General features: G+C 52.7%; 1 protein-coding gene and 1 long non-coding RNA gene across 6 annotated transcripts in view; one reads left to right on the top strand and one right to left on the bottom strand.

Annotated features, from left to right (window-relative positions):
• Window positions 1-4,909, bottom strand: part of TRAF1 (TNF receptor associated factor 1) — a 27,979-nt gene extending 23,070 nt beyond the window's left edge. For 3 of the 4 annotated variants that reach the window (XM_045840276.1, XM_045840277.1, XM_045840278.1), the window contains exon 1: window positions 154-503. The gene's annotated coding sequence lies outside the window, so the exon portion shown is untranslated. Of the gene's footprint in view, window positions 1-153; window positions 504-4,890 lie in introns of those variants that run through there. The other variant, XM_045840280.1, reaches the window with a different exon arrangement.
• The window catches only part of LOC123819752, an 11,214-nt gene extending 262 nt beyond the window's left edge, over window positions 1-10,952 (top strand). Inside the window, exons 1-4 of one of the 2 annotated variants that reach the window (XR_006785856.1) lie at window positions 1,979-2,079; window positions 2,798-2,858; window positions 3,273-3,347; window positions 10,011-10,952. This is a non-coding gene — a long non-coding RNA (uncharacterized LOC123819752). Of the gene's footprint in view, window positions 1-1,978; window positions 2,080-2,797; window positions 2,859-3,272; window positions 3,348-10,010 lie in introns of those variants that run through there. The other variant, XR_006785857.1, reaches the window with a different exon arrangement.
• Window positions 10,953-19,203: the final 8,251 nt, after the last annotated feature.

Raw genomic sequence — 19,203 nt, forward strand, 5'->3', positions numbered from 1 at the left:
CGCTCTGGGGAGCCCCCGCCCGAGCGAGCGGCACCTGGGACTTCCAGGGCGGGGAGCGCGGGGCCCGGGGCGGGGGCCGGCACCGCCCGCAGTGCCCGGGCGGCGTGGGGGTGGGGCGGGTGTGGGGTGGGGGCGGGGTGCAGTGCGACCAACCTCGGCGCCTCCGCCGCAGCCACCGCCTCCCCGCGGCCCAGCGCAGGCTTCCGGTGGGGCCCGGAGGACGTAGCCGGGCGGCGGAAGCCGGAGAGAGCGGGGGCGGGTCTCCGCAGCCCGAGCCGGCTCGGGGGGCCACCCCGGGGGCGAGGCGGGGCCTCCCCGTGACGGGGAAACTGAGGCCTGCGCCACCCCTGGCTCTTGCCTGCCAGAAACCCCGCGTGGAGGTGGGGCGAGCACGCGCGGACCGAGTCCTGCCGCCTTGGATTCTTGCGAAGAGGCTGGCGCAATGCCAGGCTCATCCACCCTTTCTGATTGGCGCAATAAGCAAAGGGCCGGTACAAATTGGTGTATAGGCAGGGTGCTTTTACAAAACTGGATGCTTCTAGGAACCATGTCTGTTTTCGTCTATAACACACACACAGACACTTATTCCCTATGAATTTGTGTTTTCAATGAAAATACTTAGGGAATTGGTGTTGAGACAGAATTTTTGTTATGAAATACAACCTTCCTTTATTTTTGCGAATTTGACGAAGGCTTCTTGAAGGTCTGCAGGACTGTCAGCTGAGGGGTGAGCTGCCTACTTTGTTGGTTTAGGTTTGTTTTAGTTACCTGGAGGCACCCATTAAATTTTCTTTAGGTGTTAGGGTCCCTTTTTTTGTCTTGACACCCAGCTGGAGTTGGAAACTGTGTTTTAGTTCTTTGGTGTTTGTTTGTTTGTTTTTGCACCTGGGACCACCTTCTGACACAGAAGCTTGCAGGGCAGACGCCCTCCCGTGAAAGGAGGGCCTCTGGGTCCTCCCCCAGGGGAGACACCTGTTCTGGACCAGCAGGAGGTCTCCCGGAGCCTCCAAGACAGGCAATCCGTCGGAGGTTGCCCAGACATGGTCTCTGTGGAGACTTTCAGTTCTAAGGGGGAAAAAAGGACTCAGAGTGTTGAGTCTCTGATTTAAAAATTCATTGATTCTCAGTCCACTCCATGAAGGATTTGGGGCCTACCAAAGCCATTCTCTGGTCTCACTTCTCTCCCACCCACCCCTTCCTCTCTGCCCCAAACCAGCGTAAATGAACAGGCAGGCAGCCTGACCTCACCCCCTTCATGTGCCACATCCTGTTTTCAGATTAATGAGCTCATTTGGTGGAAATTTACCAAGGGAAATAGTTTAATTTTGGAAAGTACCAAAAACTTATCTGTAGTCACTCAGCTTATTTCGGGGGGCTCTTGAAGTAGAGGGGGCATCACCGGGGGACCTCTGAGAGCTCAGGGAGCGGCAAGGCCGCAGAAATCGAAAGCCAAGCCTCATGGGGCTGAACCTGACTCAGAAAGGAAATGAAACCCTCTGGAGACCACTCATGTCTACCCAGGAGAAAAAATTTTCTTTCAAAAATAAACTTAACAAGAAAAGTAGTCCATCTGGCTAAGGCCTACCATCTGGTGGTCTGAGCGTGGGACCATGATTGTGAAAGAAGAAAGTCAACCCAGGAGAGAAGGGCCCGGTGGGGCCCCAGCGGTCCCTTCCACGCCCATGTCTGCTCCACCTTCAGAGAGGAACCAAAAGGCTTTCCTTCTCCAGTTGGGTCCTGATCCTTTAGCTGTCAGGCTCTTGACATTAAAGTTGCCTGCCTAGCCTTACAGCCTTTTGAGCTCCTGGCTCCTGCAAGGAGCTAAGGACTGAAGGGTAAGGAGGACTTGGAAATTAGTTTTGTGAGCCATTCTGCACTGAAGATGGTGGAGCACCTGGGACCCCTCCCTCAGGGTCTGAGCACCTCCCGGCCTGCCCTGTTTCCTAGAGTAGAGATTTGTAATCCTCTTGCAGATGCAGAATAGAAACACGGTGAACACTGACAAGGCCCTGACAAGTGGGATGAAAGGAACTGTGCCTCCCTTCCTTCCCTTGGCCCCTGTCTGGAACCTGTAGCGAGGTACTGGAGGTTGTGTTTCTATATTGAAATGAGCCGTGGACTAGAGGTCAGGAGATGTATGTTCTGGGTTCCCCCCCAGCCACGAAACCAGTTGTTGGGGGTGGGGGTGGGGAGTATAGGGTGGGAAGATAAATAAATGAATGCTTAAGCAGTAATTTAAAAAACTATAGCTCATACATTTTTTTTTTAAACAGAAAACGATCATAAAGGTCATAGAACATGTTAGGTTTTTCAAACTTTGTGTTAGTTGTAGGACGGTGTCTTTGAATACGTTCTCTCGTGGAGCCCAAATATATAAACTGGCTACAAGCAGAGATGCTTTGTGAAGCAGAGCGCGTGGCCAGGGGTCTGTGCACGGGGCTTCTCTCCTCCCCATCCTGATCTCTTGGCTCTAGGTGCGCCGTTTGAAAAGCACGAGCCTTAAAAGACATTTAAAAAAGAAAATCATGAACCTAATGAGAAATGAAAACTGGGATGGTCTCCTGGACTGGCTTGCCTCCGCTGTCCTGGTCTGTTCAAGTTTTCTCTGACAACTGCTTTTCCACATGTCATACAGTTCAGGATGCCTGTAGCCAAAGGCAGCAGAGGAGGGAGAGATTACACCGGCCTGAGGGAGGCGGGCCCAGACTAGAGCCTAAGCATCTGGAGGACTGGGGTCTGTGGTTGTGATTAAAAATAGGAACCGGGACAGTAATAGTGAATGCTCTTTATTTCCTAGGAGAGACTGCTCTGAGGGTATCACATGAATTGCTCCATTTACTACAAATCACCAAGAAGAGGTGAGAAAACTATTTTTCTACTGTCCAGATGGGAAAACTAAGGCTTAGAGAGTCTGCTAACTTGGTCAAGGTTGAGCAGCCAGAATTAGCAACCCCCTGGAATGAGGGAGGGCAGTCACTCCAGGCTTTGCGTGTTTTTTCCACTGGTTCACACCGAGCTGGTATCTCACCTGGCTTCTCACTGGCGAGTTGTGAGTGGTTCCCCCTCTCTGGGCCTCCGATTCCTCGTTTGTCAGGTGACAAGAATGGGAGAGTTAACCCCCCACCCCCCGCACCCCTGATCCTTTGCTCACTGCCGCTCTCAGCTTACAAAATCCAGGCCTGGGGTGCAGGAAGGGGGCCACCTAACTCCTACCCCAGCCAATAGCCCAGCCTAGTCTCCAGTCTCCTAACTCTTGGCGTTTCTTTAACAAGAGACAGATCGCCATGTCCTTCAGGGAGAGCGGAGGAGAGGAGCGGAGCCCAGTCGTGGTGACCCCCCACTTCAGGGTAAGTGTCAGGAGCAGAGTCTTCTCTGAGGGCTGGCTGGAGAGGAGAAGGAAGCCGAGAGCCCAGTCTGGGGGGAGGTAGGCGCCGTGGAGGGTGGAAGGGAAGGATGGGGGTCACCGCTGCTGCAGACATTGTCATCGACTTCACCCCCCACGTATTTATTGCGAAGGCTTCGAGTGTGTTCGGCCATGAGCAGGGCCCCAGACTATAGCCGGGAATGAGGCACACGGGGCTCTTAGCCTCACGACTGCTACGTCCTCGACGTGAACGAACCCAGCGAGTGCATCCTAAGACAGCCACGCTCCTGTGGGTCAACATCCCGTGGAGCCCAGGATGGGCTGCCACTCCCTCTGCTCATAGAAACCCAGCTGTGCCCTGCATTGCTTCTATCCGTTGCCAGCATCGTGCCTCGTCCCCATCATATCCATGGCTTATGCTTAGCAAAAACAACTAGCGAAGAGCTTTCCTGTCAGCATCGTCTTAGTCTCCTCTGATAGCTTCTGGTTCCTGATGCAGAACATTTAATTAGACAGATGACTATTGGCTCTCAGTCTCCAGTAGATGAGAAGACCAAACGGTGCTGGGTTCATCAACCCAGATTCCGTACCTCCCCGGTGGTAACTTATATGCAGCTAATATCAACAGCAACACGAAGAAACACAGCGAGTGACACTGTAAAAACTCCAGCCTACACTATGCACCTTCTGCTCTGGTGACGATTAAAAATGCCCCAGGCTTCCTTCTCTGGATCTTCATCCTGGTTTTTACTGCACTTGTAACTAGCAATTCACAAAATGCACCTGTCCACTAGCTTTTTGCGGGGCGCATAGGAAGCATCCAATAAACATTTGTTCGGTGAATGGCTAAGACGGAAGAGATTACCCACACACATTTTTACTGACATTAACAATAGTTAATGATGATGTCACCTACCACCATCAGAAAACATGTATTAAGCACCTTTGGCCTGGCCTTTTTGAGGGTGTTACACAGTTAGAAATAGCATTGTAACAAACTTTTGCAAAGAAATCTGGGGTTGTTTGTTGGAGGGAGTTTCTACAGCTGGTGATTTTTGCCATCTCATCGGGTTTCCAGATTTTCAGGACAGAAACCCAGCACCCGTGAGGGTCTTTGAACTGCAGGCTCGAGAACTGCCCCTAGGGTTTTTCCGGTTATTTGTGGGACTGGCCCCTTTGAAAGTGCCGTGGGGATTTCGGCATAGCATGGGGGCACCCACGGCACTCACGGGGATGGTGACGTGGTCCGGGCGAGCCGCTTGGCAGACAGGCCTCTCGAGAAGAGAAGCTCCCTAAGATGCCAATAGCGTGGAAGGCAGATATCCTTGGATTAAGACCAGCCAACCTGCTGCTTCTCTTTGCCAGCACTGGCCACCCCGTGCCCTGTCCTAAAAGGTCAGTGCAGCTGGGGGGCAGATTCCCACTTGCATGGACTCTGGCCATACAGGCTCTCCCGAAGGTGGACACCCCAGGCCCCCAAGGCCCTTCGCTGGGCTATGAAGTCCCTGTTCTTGTCTCACACTCACCTCTGCGAAGTCGGGTTTCCTGGGCTCTGGGCTGGTGCAGGTGAGAATCACTCAACCTTCTGGCTCAGCAGCAGTCACCTTCTGGCAGAGGATGGGTACAGCCTGGCGGTCCCTATCCCATCCTGAGGACCCGGCCTGACAGAGAAAATGAGGGAGCGGGGGAGCCCTTCCTCAGGAAGCAGGACGTCTGCCTGCTCTGCTGTCCACTGCAGGAAAGTCCCTCCCATCCTGCTGTCGCATTTTCCTCATCTGCAAAGTGGGAGAGTGACCTCAGAGGAATCCTGCCGGGCCAACCCTGTGCCCACGAACCCCCTGGTGCTGTGGAAGGGGCACAGCGCGCCCACCTGTCTAGGAGCTGCTCCCCTCACCTGCACCGGGAACCTTCATAACAGATGCTGGAAGCTTCCACTAGATGCCCCGGTCTTTTGGGACTCCAGACATTACTTTTTCCCCCAAGAAAAAGAATGTGAAGCACTCTTTTTTTTTTTTGAGAGCTCAGGCCAGATGAATTCCCAGCACAAGGCAGGACCTGGAAGCAGGTCTGCAGGGTGGGGAGTGAGAGGCTGAGAACCAAGCGAGCGGCAGCCGGGGGTGCCTCCGAGAATGCCCACGCTGGGGGCAGAGAGGGCCGGCTGCAGGGCTGGTGTGTGCTAGTCTCCTCTGACACGCTCCCTGGACAAAGTGGGAAACGGGCCCAGGGAGAGGCAGGGGCTCACACAGTAGGGCCGACGTCCAGAGGCTTCTATGTTCTGGTGCCATTTTGTCCCAAAACGTCTCAGTAATGCCCTACCCTTTTTTGTTCCTGCAGTCACATGTCTTTGGACATCTGTCCACTTCTCCACAGAAGGGCCTGAGAACAGGGCACGTTTGTGTTGGTGGGCGCCGTGTGCCTGGCGCACATCTTGGGCACCAGCAGTGTGGGGTCGAGGGGGGCACGGTAAATACCTATTAAGAGAGACCGGTTTGCCGTTTTAACAGGATCCAGGAAAATATCATTTCCACCTTTCACCTCTGTGGGTTCCCAAAATGTATTTAACGAACACATTTTTAGCTTCTACTATGAGTCAGTTTGCTCCTTTTTAAAAGAACCGTGGTATATACAGCTAGCAACAGTTTCTGGGGAGATCATTGCCTTAATCATTTTGGAACTGTAACTGAGGAAGTTTTAAAATGAAAAACCCGATGGACAAAAAAGCCATTCTGTCTAGCTGCCATCCTCGGTTTCTGTTTTCTGTAACCAGTGTCCAGCCCCTGGGCCAGAGAGCCTGGGGGAGGGCCCACGGCTCTCCCTGGCCGCCGTGATCGCTGAAACCAGAGCGGCCCGGGGAGGCCGGGGCCCTGGCACCCGCTCCTGCCTGGTCCTGCTTCTCCTTTCACAGAAAATATGTCTGCACATGAGCCCTCCCAAGCCACCTGGGCACTCCTCCAAGGACAGGCCTGGAGACGGGCCAGGAGAGAGGGTGCTCCTGGGAAGGACACATCAGTGGGAAGCAGAGACCGTGCCATGCAGGCGCGCACACGCAAAGGCTCGCAGGACAGCCAGACCCTGTGAAGTTTCAAGAGAAACTGGAAATCAGGTTTTGGTTTTTTTACGTGAAATGCCTTGATTTTTAGAACACTCTAGGAGCCCCAAACAACCCCAGACTCAAACCAAACGATCGTCCCCACACACCGTGTCTGCGGACAACTCTCTGCAACCTCAGACAGAGCCCCGCTCGCCACACAGACACCCCGAGCAGAGGGGCCAACGCCCTGCAGGACGTTCACGGACCAGACTCTGCCCACAGCGTGTGTTTATCCAGGTGCAGACCCTGAGTGCTCACAGCGGAGACCAGTCCCTGAACATTTACGCACACATTGTCTCCTAGGATGGTGTTGTGACGTATTCACCTTCCAGCCAAGGGGACTCAGTGTTGGAGATCTCCAAGGTCATGGAGACTCGCAGCCCTCGGCTGCAAAGCCAGTGGTCTGAATGGCCACACAAACCGCCTCCCAGACGCCTGCACAGGGAACGGGATTGCCTGCTAATCTGCCTCCCCCCCTCACTAAACTCAGCTCTGCGTGCGGACTTCTATTTGCTGCTGCATCCCCATCACCTGGGCCTGTGCCCCGCGGAACCAGAAGGTGCTCAGTAGTACTTGCGGGATTGTGCGTAGGCACACACCAACCCCCACGCACGCACGTAGACCGACCTTGCCCGAGGACACCTGACGACCCCTCGCGTTCCCACAGGCACCCCACCCACACCCACCCCCCAGCCCCCACACCCACCTCCCACCCCCCAGGGCACCAGACCCAGCGGGGCCCCGGCAGGTCCCCGGGGCAGCCTTGCCCAAAGCCTTCACAAATTGTTTCCTGGAAATCTCGAGGCGGCTGTGGTGTTCTTTTTCCCTAACTCAGGAGACAGCTCAGCAGTTTTGTTTTTCAAAGTCTGGGACTCATAAACCTGGATCCTTCGTTTTTTCCACTAGAATTTTCCTTGGCCTGGTGCCTTTCCCCAGGGCCTTGGCCTGGAGGTTGTGCTCAGAGCGCCCTCTGCTGGGCACCATCTTCTCAACCTAGTGGACAGTGGCCGGGGGTGGGGGAAGGAGGATAGGACCTGCCTCAGGCCCGACAGCTTTAGGGACGGGGGAAACTGAGTCAGATGGCAGTAATGGACAGAGGTTGGGGCAGTGGGGCTCATGCCAAGGATATGCCAGGTTTTGTGGTTTTTTCTTTTCATTGCTGAACATAGTAAAAGAATAAACGGCTTCTAGAGCTCAGACACGGCCAGGAAAGACCCTGTGCTCTCTCCAGGGCCTCTGCATTGGCAGAGTTTAACTTTGCACATGAGCCCTCCCAAGCCACCTGGGCACTCCTCCAAGGACAGGCAAAGTTAAACATCAGGTTTAACTTTGTCCTTGAATCGCCACCACAGGTAACAGGCAAGGACACTGAGACACAGAGAGACGTCGGGAGAGGAGGAGTGGGAGGGGTATTTACTGAGCATCTGCTAGGTGCTAGCTAGGCTTGCAAATCCTCTCCCATTTAATCTTCACAGCGACCTTGTAAGGTAGGTGGCTTTGTTTCCATTTCACAGATTAAGACATAGAGGCTGAGCGAGGTCTCGAGATCAGAAAGGGAAGGGGGAGAGTGGAGACTGGAATCCAACCTGCTGTGTTCTTGGCTTGGCGGCCTGCTGGATTTTTCCCACTTGGCTCCACTGGGCCCGGGGTGGAGCCTTGGTGGCCGGGCTCACAGGGGCAAGGTTTTTATGGTTCTGCCGGTCAGAAAGGGAAGCCCCTATCCCCGGCCTCTTCCAGGGGCTGCGTTGGGGGCCGAGGGCAGATGGGTCGAGCAGCCCCATCAGGCCTGAAGCCCCAGAGCTGGGGGAGGGGGGTCCTGGGACAGCCAGCTGCTCCAAAGCCCCTTCACTCCCAGTAAAAACAGGATTGGATGTCTTTACAAACTGAACTCGTGGGAGGTTCCAAAGGGCAAGGGTTTTCCTGGAAAAGAAAGCAGGTCCTGGAAGGTTTTTGTTCTGTTTTTCTTCTTAATGATGTTCTGGTTAATGACACAAGGGAATGAAGAACACATTTCACTAAGAATTAGTCGCTGCCCTTCTCCAACCATCCTCCATTCCCTGCTCAAAACCTTCAGAACTTCTCACTTCCTGCGGGAAAAAATCCAGCCCCTTGCTCTTGTTCTGCTTTTTGGGTCTGGCGTGGCCTTCTCGTCCACTTGTCTCATTTAAACAGCCCCCGCCCCAGGGGTGTCTGTGTCCCTCCCTTCATTCCCTTCACTGGACACTTCCTCACATTATTTCCTCTCTCTGAAAAGATGTCTTTGCAGCTTATCCATTTCTTAGTCATCCTTCAAGGCCCCGCTCAGAGGTCACCTTGTCCACAGAGCCTTCTCCACTGTGCCCGATGGGAACCGCCCTGCCTTGTGCCAGCCAGCCTTAGGGACACGTGTTCTGGTTCCCCGGGGATCCGTCTTGGATGCCCCTATGCGGGTGTGGGTGTGTGTGCGTGCCCACCCTCTACACTGCTGAGCAGGACGGTGCTATAGAAAGAGTCCCGGGACCCCAGCTGTGCCACCAGGAGAGCAGGGTGGAACAAAGATGTCGATGGAGAAAGCTGCCGTGTGTCTCCCCTCCTCAAGTCAAGAGAGAGGGGCTTTGTGGAGTCACGTAGAGAGCTGAGCGCGTGTCCACGGCAGTCTGAGATGGGGAGACACGGTGGACCGTATCCGACAGCCACCAGAAAAACCCGGAGGGTGAGAGACGGGGGCCGTCTCAGACAAACAAGGCCAAGGACAGGCGGCACTGCTGGGGTCAGCCCAAGCACCCAAAGCTGGCTTGGGTGCAGGACGTGGCGCCCATGGACCACAGGTGGGCCATGTAAGGGAGAACTGATGTGAAGCCCTCTTTGGTCTGTTTGGGGGCCGGGCGGGGGCACACACTGAAGGGACCGCTGACTTCCTTGGGCTGCAGAAGAACCGAATGATGGGGTGCAAGGTGGGGTGGCGCCCACACGAGGGTGAGAGGTCCTCAGAGCACCGTCTGAAGATTCCATGCCTGTTCCCACACAGAGTCATCTTTAAAGACTTCTTACGAGAGCACTGGCCAGGCAAGGGCTCTCCTGCTCCCCTCTCTTCTGCCTCTCCTCACTACCCCACCCCTGTAGCCCTGGAGAGGTCAGCAGTCACAGCCCGCCAGCTGGGGAGGGGGCCTGGGGGAGGAAAGAAGCAGCTGTCCGTGTCCCTGTCCCCAGCTGTAGGGGTCCCGCCTGCAGCAAGCACTGGGTGGGAGAAAATTTTGAACTTTAAATCAAATTTGGAATTGTTCTTTTTTGCGGGGACTGAGCATATAATTTAGGAATAGAGGACTTGTACTTTCCTACCAGTGGTCAGAAAAGCTGTAGCGTGAGTTTTCACTAATGGGCAGAGGGAGGACTTCCCTCCCTTTCCTCCGAATAAATGTTTATGGGGGCTGGGAGACAAAGTGAAGTTAACTGATGACTGTGCACCGAGAGTCTAGTTTACTCAGGGTGTCGATTCTAACTGCTGTTGTAAGGCGGGTTGTCTCCCTCCACTGCACTTTTCTAACTGCTGGTGTTTGCTTCTCTCACCTCTTCCAGAGCGATGACGTCCCCGCGCTCACCTCACGTACAGCAACTGAGCCACCCCCTGAGTGTTCAGCTGTGCTTCGGCGGCAGACCCCTATCTTCTGGGGGTTTTAAGGGACCTCATGTCCAAAGGTCGATGAACTCGGTATCAACGCGCCTTTACTGCTAGGTCCCGCGTGACAGTCGAGTTCCGATTCTGTTTTCTATCAAATGGAACAGACCTGAATGCACATGTCCCCTGCGCCAAGTGTGGTGCTTAAGGACCCAGAGAAGAATGTTCCCTGTCCTCAACGAGTTCACGAAATTGGAACTCTCCAGGGAGAGCTCCAGTGCAGGTGTGCTCACAGAGCATGACTTTTGGGAGGTGTCACTGGGTCTGCCATCCCTGGATGCTGCCGCAGTGCCTATGGTAAGGGTCTGCCCCAGGCTGCCCCAGGCTTTGGCAAAGGTCAGCTCTTCCAAGAAGTCCTCCTTGCCGGGTTCCTCTTGCATGCTGACTGCTTCTTTACTCTGCCATCTCAGGGCCTTGCAGTTCAGCCTTGTGTTCCCTTACCCTGGTGCCACAGGCACGCTGAACCAACGTAACCTGCAGGAGACAGCAACATGCAGCCTGCCCCAGGCCATTCAGGAGAGCTGGAGCGGGACCCGAACCCAGAGAGCTCGACACCGGCTTCTCGTCCAGACAGTTATCACACAGTGGCAATCACTGGCTTTGTGTGTGTGTGTGTGTGTGTGTGTGTGTGTGTGTGTGTGAGAGAGAGAGAGAGAGAGAGAGAGAGAGAGCTTATCATAAGCATCTTCCAGGTTGCTACCTAGTTTTTTTAAATAATGATTCTCTTTAGAGGCAGTGTACTATTTCATACAGTGTGTGTTCCATTATTTATGTGATGATCTCTCTCATTTTACGCCATCACTTTATATGGCATGTTTCATGTATCACATAAAGTACCTTGGTAAACCACAGTGCATTCCTTTATAATAGAACATAACTCTAGACTCACCTGTCCAGTTGCGACTTGATCTCTCCACATGGATGTCTAAAGATTTCCTCAAACACGACAAGGCCCCCACAGAAATCCTTGTTCTCTTCCCTGCTAGAGTCCTAACGCTGTCATACCAAAGGACCACGAACTGGATGGCTTGAAACGAAAGAAATCCATTCTCTCGCAGCTCTGCAGACAACAGAGGTCTGAGGTCCGGGTGCCAGCAGGGCTGGTTCCCCCTGAAGCTCCGGGGGAGAGTCTCCCCCGGGCCTGTCTGGCAGCTTCTGACGGGGGCCGGCAACCCTTGGCGCTCCTTACCTTGTAGCCACGTGGCGCCAGTCTCTGCCTGCCTTCACGTGGCTGGCCTCCCTCGAGTGGCTGTGTCTTCACCTGGAGCTCTCCTTCCTGTGTGCCTCTGTCCGCATGTCCAGATCTCCCTCCTTTTATAAGGACACCAGTCGTATTGGAGAAAAGGCCCCAGTATGACCTCAGCTCACCTTGACTAATTACACCGGCCAAAACCTGTCTCCAAATCAGGTCACATTCTGAGGTGCTGGGGGTTAGCATTTCAATCTGTCTTGTGGGGGGGACACTGTTCAACCCATGACATCTGCCCTCCTCGTTGTCCTAAATTTGCACGCTCTCCTGTCTTCCCCAGCCATATAAATAGCACCTGAAGTAGCTCAGGTGGAGAGTCCATGAGTAATCCTTGATTCTTCCGCATTCATCACTTCCATACTGACCTTCGGCAAACCCTTCGGTCCTACCTCCAAAAATATCCTGGATCCACCCCTTTCTCTTCATCTGCTTCTCTCCCACCCTGGTTCATCCACCACCACGCCCCCTCCGGACGGCTGCAGCAGTTCCTAACTGGGCTCCCTGCCCCTTTCTCCTTGACAGCCTGGCCTCACACCCTTGCTTGGTCCTCTCCACTGGATAAAGTCCAAACACCTCACCTGTGCTTACAAAGTCCTACTGATTTGGTGCCTCCCACCCCACCGACCCTGTTTCCCATCACTTGCTTTCCGTGACCCAGCCACACCAGCCTTCTTGCGGTTGCCTGGACCATGGGCCTCCCTTTCTGGAAGGCTCTCTCTGGGCCTTCATGTGGCTGCCCCTTCTTGTCATAAGAATCTCAGCTTAAATGTCATTTTGTTTAGTGACATTTGCCAGACTGTCCCTAACCACCCACTCCAGAGCAGCCACCCAGTTCTCTATCACAGACCTTTAATTTTCTGCCTCAAATTTAGTAGAGATATTACTTTCCTCATTTACGTGGGTTTTTATTATTTTTCTCTCCAGTTATAACACAGTCCCCAGGAGGGCAGGGCCTTGTTTAGCTTGATTCCACCACCTAGCACTGTGTCTGGCACACAGGAGGATCTCAAGAAACATTTATTGGACGAATAATTGCGCCTGCACAGAAGACCCTTGTGTACAAATTTTTCTTTCCCTTTTGGGAATTTACTTGATACAAATAATCTAACAGGAGAAGGATGAAGGGATGGAAACCTATTTTGGCTCTTGAAATCCATTGTCAAATCACTTTGCAAAGGGGTCAGGTCCGTTTTCATTGGTCAGGCAACCTTTGGAATCCCAAGTGCCAAGGCAGCGATTTCCGGTTTGCGGGGGAGGGAGGGAGGGCCTGGGGCAGAAGGGAGGGTGGTGGGTCAGGGTGCCCAACAGCAGCAGCAGTGACCAGGCTACTGAGCAGGCCCCTCATGCCAGTGCCTGTTGGGGTGAGCAACAGCTCACAGGCCCGCCTGGGGCAGCCTTCTGTGGCATGAACTTGGGATTGGCTATAGGGCTGACCCAAGTTCACCTGCTCTTCAGAGCATTCTAGCTAAAGAGGAAGTGGTGAGGGGGTGGAAGCGGAGGGCCCAAAGTGGGGCTTGGGTCCCCAGGCCCCTTTGCTGAAGCCGTTTCTGGGTTGGAGCTTTTCTGCTCAGGACGTGGAGTTCGGAACGTGAGGTGGTTCAAGCACCTCCGTTGTAAGCCTCCAGGAATAGAGAGGCCTGTTTTACACAGTTCTGCACACAGGCAGGCCCAGTCGGCAGTGCCCTGCCCCTGTCTCCGAGAATAGCTACAAGAGCTAAAGAAGTAAATGCACGTAAGGTGCTCAGCATAATGCCTGGCACATAACTGGCATCACCCAAGTGTCGGCCATTAGTCCTAGGCCATATATCTCCCTGGGCTGCAAGCTTCCCGGGGACAGAGGCTGTACTGGAGACAGAATAGTCTAGCACTAATGAGTCAGGCTGCCTGCGTCCCAAATCCTGGCTCACCACTTACCAGCTGAGTGACCTTGGGAAAATGACCTCCCTGTTCCTCAGTTTACTCCCCTGTAAAATGGGGATAACAGCAGCAAGTTCACTGGGTTGTTTTGTGGAGCGGCTGAGTGGATGAAGATTAATAACACAGAGCAGTACCCAACACATAGACGGACCTTCTTAGTGGGTGAATGGATGTTAACTCCTGCCCAGACCTGCCCTGGGCAGACCTGCCCTGGCACGTTCTGCAAAGTCAGCCTGTTGTTCTGTTCCCTTGGCACCGTTCGACCTCCTCTTTTCCCCTGAGCTCTCTGTTTGTCCCCAGAATTCCTTAGCCTTTCCTGCCCCCTGTTCCTAAAAGGCCTCGAGCACCACTACTCTCAACGGGACGGCTGGCTGCCAAAGGGCCACTTTCCTTCGCGCAAGACTCCTTGACTTTGCAGGACACTCTCTGACCTTGGGGGTCCAAAACCTGGACAGCGGGCCTCACCGGGGGGATGCAGAATCTTGGGCCACCCAAGACCTGCAAACTTAGAATTTGCATTTTGATGAGTTCTAAAACAATACTTCTTTACATCCCCATGACTATTCTCTAATTACCAATTCATATTTCTCAGTCCCTTCACCCTTTTCGCCCATTGAGTACCACATAGGGAACACAGTCAGTGATATTGTCATAACTATGTATGGCGTCCGATGGGTACTGGATTTTTCAGGGTGATCGCTTCGTAAGTTATATGTGTCAAATCACTAGGTTGTACAGCTGAAACTCATGTAATATTGTATGTCAACTGTAACTAAAAAAAATAAAAAATTACTTAAAAACAATACTTCTTAACTTTAATGTGCCTGTGGTGTTGAGATCCTTTTAAAATATAGGTTTCTGGGCTGTACTCCCAGAGTTTCTGATTCAGTGGGTATGAGGTGGGGCCTGAGAATCCGCATTTCTAACAGCTCCCAGGGCTGGGGTGGTGCTGGCCGGAGACTGCGCTCTGTGAAGCGCTGTTCTAAGACCCACAGCCCCCAGGACCCGAGCAATGAAGCTCCACCAGGGACGTTTGAGGCATCGGGGGAAACTGCTTTGAAAGACAGTGGGCCCTTTCCCAGTCTTTTAAGAGAACATCAGGTCTCTGCCTGTGGTATCTTCGCACAAAGATGCTTTTGATTATGAATGCTATTTCCATATTTGTTCAAAATTCCACAGTTTAAAAGTTCTTTCATTTGTTTGCTCTTATTTCATCTTGCAGCAACTCAGTAAGCTGAGCCAGTATTAGCTCAGCTTACCAGGAGGAAGTATTAGCTCATTTCCCAAAGAGAGAACTGAAGACCAGAGAGCTGAGAGTGACAGGCCTCGTGCGTGGCCAGCTCGCTGCCACCCACTGCCACCTGAGCGGGCACACAGGTGGTGTTTCTTATCCTTACCCCCTGCAGGGCCAACAGCGCTGCTCTTACTTTATAGAGGGGCAAACTGAAAGGCTTGAGGACGTTCAGGAACTTTCCCAAGCTCACAAATGAGGCGAGTTCTTACTCTTCACCGTGTCACTTCCCCGCAGTAGTAACTCCTTTCTTTGTGTCTCTGCCTGCCTGTCTGTCTGTGCGTGTGTGTGTGTGTCTCTCTCTCACACACACACACACACACACACACACAGTAGCCAAATTGAAGGGCTGTTTTAATTTTCACACTCAGCATGACTTAAGGAACAGGCCTCAGTAGCATTGCCTCTTGCCTTTAGCAGTGCGAGAAGGCAAGAGGAGCGTGAAGGATGACTCCCCCCGCCCAAGCCCCCGAAGACCTGGGAAACCTTCCTTCTGTTTCCTCTTCTCACTTGGGGCATAGCTCCTTTCTCGTTCTCTGCACTCAGAGAATTAGAATTCACTCTTGGCTCTGATTTCCTCAAAATTTTCTATTTGGAAAAAATTGATTAAACCAAGTAATTCTTTCTTCAGCTCCAATTTCTCTTGCCTTTGTCAACATCAACTCCTCTTCCATCTACCCCTGACAACACCAACAGAAAACACACACACACACACACTAATAACCCAAACTCCAGCCCAACAAAAACCCTCTTTCCAGGACAGTTTGGATTTCTCTCCTCTCATCTGCAAGAGATGTGAGCCCTGGACCCCATAGGGGCTCTGGTCTGTTGGGCCCAGCTGGTGGGATGATGCGGACCTCGGCTTGTGGCGCCCCAGTCATTATGGGTGAAATGAGACATTCACACGGATTACCGAATCCAGTGGAGGAAAAGGGACGGCATGGCTTTTTTCTCAAGGGGAGCAGAAGCCTTGACCCTCACTCCAGTGAGTTTTTATTGTCTTACTGTGCACATTACAAAAAGATCCTCATTAACTATGCACAGGCTTGCTTTAGGTGGTTACCTATACAGAAAACAAAGGAGCCAATGCTGCTAATCACATCACAGAAGAGGGATATTTGCAAATAAAAAGGCAAAAGTAGTTGAACCAGTAACACTCATCCTTGCAAGGTTTAGCATGGATTTTAGGAAGTTGCTTTGCAGTAAATGTCCTCAATTCAGGATGAGGGAGTTTTAGCAAAAAGCAAGACTCATAGCGGCCTAGGTACATCGCAGGCCTGATTCCCCACGGGAGAACCTATCCATGGGTGTGGGTCCTGTGCATCTCCGAGTGGGAGCTGGGCCCATGCCACACAGAACAGTCTACTACAGTGGGAGGTGATACCAGGCACTAAACACTGGGAAAGGGGAGCCTGGCTCTCTGGTTCCAGCCCTGATTCCCCTCTGGGACCCTTGGAGAGTCCCTGCTTCTTCCTGACCTAGCTCCTCATCTGTGAGATAGCGGGGAAGGTTGATTACGATCTCTAGGGGATCTTTAAACTTCCATATTTTGAGTCTAAGTAGGAGTTTCACATGGGGAAAAAAATGTCAACTCCACTGGCAAATTCAAGTCCTTTGTGGCAGGGGAACCTGTCAACTGAGTTCTACAAATTGTGTTGTGTCAGTGTAGAACATGATCTGAGGATACAATTTGCAAAGCTGTTCATCTCTGGTGCCCCCTTCCTTTATTTTCCTGCACCACTGCCAGCGTGCCCACTGCCTCGGTACCACGGACCCCAAGCCCTCATCTGCCTCGCTCTGCCTCGCTCTGCCTCACCTGCCGTCCCAGCTCGGGAGACAGCTTAGAGACTGTGTAATGAAACACACTTGTTGGCCAGTGGGGACGCTGGAGCCCGGAGAGGCAGTCTTTGCCAGGATCACACAAGGACAGTTCCTACCCCGCCAGTATGTGAGAAGGCTGTCCGGTCCGGCTCAGAGGCCAGCAGCATGGGCTGCAGAGCCCCGTGAAGGTGTGGAACTCAGCCTCCTGGGGCCCCAGCTGCTTCCTTCCTAGAAGTAAGGATGGTGACAATCACCACAGGGTGGTTGTGACATGTTGACAGGATATTCCACAAAGTGCAGCCAGACCGTGCCAGGCAGGAAGTTTTGAATTCACCACCTCTTGTGAGCCAGGGATGTGTTACCACCAGCCACAAGCTATACTGACCACACCAGGCACTGTGCTCATCATGTCATATGCGTGATCTATTAACGGCCTCTCAGAGCCGAAGGGACATCGGACATCACGGCGGCCAGCCTTCCACCTTGACTGGTTCCTGCAACGTGGCTGGGAGGGGGTAGTGAAAAGGAGTGTGGGCCCTCCTAGAGGGCCTAGTCTGTCTTTGAATGGCTCTGGCCATAAGACAGTGCTACTTTACAGGAAACCAAAATCAGTTTCTCTGAAACCTCCACTCATTTGTGTGCTGGAAAGGACATGGCTCCTCTGGGTGAAAATGAAGGAGGTGGATGGGATGAGCTCTGGGTTCTTCCTGGTTTGGGCATTTTAGGACTGTATAATTCACCGCAGTGGTTGTGGTACACACATTATCTCATTACAATCATGGAAACAGTGAGAGAGTGGACTCTGCGTTCCAAGGAACAGACGCGTCTCTGCTAGCACGTCTGTCGGGGTGGGGGACCTGCCAGCTGACAAGAGTCCAGAAGGTTCTTAGAAATGGAGTTCTCATCTTGTCTTAAAACAAAACCCCCCTCCGTTCCTCCATTTCCCCTTCCCTCTTTTCTGCTGCTCCACCCTCTCTCCTTCATGCTTTCCTTTCTTCCTCCTCACTTCCTTTCTTCCCTTCTTTCTGATTCGGAGGCCTGAAGGAAAATTTTAATCTCCCAATCAGAGTTAAAGATCATGGCCCCGGCAACAGTTTTCTGACATTGCCCTGAATACGCAGAATCGACCTGGATATCTACCTTTAACAGTTTTCGGGAGTGGGGAAAGCCCCTGGAAACACGGCCCGGGTGCTTTGTGTCTCTGAGCACCTCCCGGATCTGGCTGCTGGGTTCCCAGCTCTGGAGGCAGGGGTGGCAGTGGTTTTCAGCCCTGCGGTCCTGTGTGGGCTTTCGGGGCGGCCTTGGAAATAGTGTGCGAGTCTGTGCGTGGCGTGCATCACTGCATTTTCTAGGAACATGGGTGTGTGAAAGGGAAGAGCAGCCCTTGACCGCTGGCCGCTAGACTGGGAGCTGGGCCTTGGTGTCCCCAGGAGCTGGCCTGGCACTCAGACCCCAGCTGTGGTGTTCTCTGCGTCTGATGTCACAGAACACCAACATCAAACAAAACTAATCAAGACCAAAACCAAAAAAGTTCTCCATAATCATGTTTGAGAAGAGAATGCAACAAGAACATTATCCAAACCACAAAAGTGACCAAATATCTCCCTTTCTTGCCTAACGTGAGGAGTGACTGCTGCTTCTGCTCCTTCTGGCTGGACGAGAATGAAGATACTCAGAGGCCTGGCCCTGCTTCCTGACAGCACCCAGTCCAGAGCAAGGCCCGCCTTTCTTGAACCCTCCCTAAAATATCATAGTAAGTCCTCCCTAACACCCTTGCACCGAGAAGCTCACAGTTTTCACAGTGTGTGTTCTCTTTCACTGCAGAGTCCATAAACCCAACGTAGCTCAGTTACCGCCCTCTCTTGCCTGGTTTACTGCAGTAGCCTCCTGACTGGTCTGTTACTACCCTGGCTTTATTTGCAATGTAGCAGTTCAAGTAATCCTTTTAAAAGGTAACACAGACCCTGGCACTCCCCTGCTCAAAACCTTGCTCCCCCTTCCCTCTGAGCAAAGCCAGTGACGCCCCTTTCATGACCTGCATAATCTGGCTCCTGTAGCCTCTCTGGCCTCAGGTTACCTACCTTTCCCTTTGCTCACTCTGCACCTGCTGCACAGCCTCCTTGCCTTTCCCGTAACACACCGGACATGCTCCTGCTTTTGTCTGGGGCACCGGATGCTCCCTGTGCCTGGAACACTTGTCCTGTAGATTGCCACAGGCCTCGCTCTTTCACTGCCTTCAAGTCCTTGCTCAAACCTCATCTTCCCATTGAAGCCCACCTGACCTGACCACCCTGTCTAAAATGTAACCTCTCCCTCAACCACTCCCAATCTCCCTTGCTTTGCTTTACATTTTCTTTTTCCCACAGCTCTGATCACCTTCTGACATTCAAGGCCAGTCCCCTGGTTATTATCTTTACTGTTCAGTGCATGTCTCCTTCGGCTGGAATCTAAATTCCACAGGACAAGGATCTAGGAACCAACATCTAGAATTGGGGCTGGCTTACAATTACCTGTTGATACAAGCCTGTTGAATATTGCTAAACGCAGTAGCATCACAGGGGCCACAAAGTACGACTGAGTGGCTGGGGATCCCTCACTGAGGAGCAGAGAGCGAGGCCGCCTGTCTCAGCTCTGCTCATGGTCATCTCCACGTGTTCTCACAAAGCGGAGTTTCCTGAACTTCAGCTGTGTGCATGCCAGCCTCCACCATGCTTTTGCCCTAAGAACAACCTGTACTTTTATTTACTCAAATAGACTTACTTTTTAACAAATAAAATTATTTTAAAAGAAAATTATATATCTTCGTTTTTATGTG

The sequence above is a fragment of the Phyllostomus hastatus genome, unplaced genomic scaffold (assembly GCF_019186645.2).
Source record: "Phyllostomus hastatus isolate PE091 unplaced genomic scaffold, TTU_PhHast_1.1 phas_contig_34, whole genome shotgun sequence".
NCBI lineage: Eukaryota > Metazoa > Chordata > Mammalia > Chiroptera > Phyllostomidae > Phyllostomus > Phyllostomus hastatus.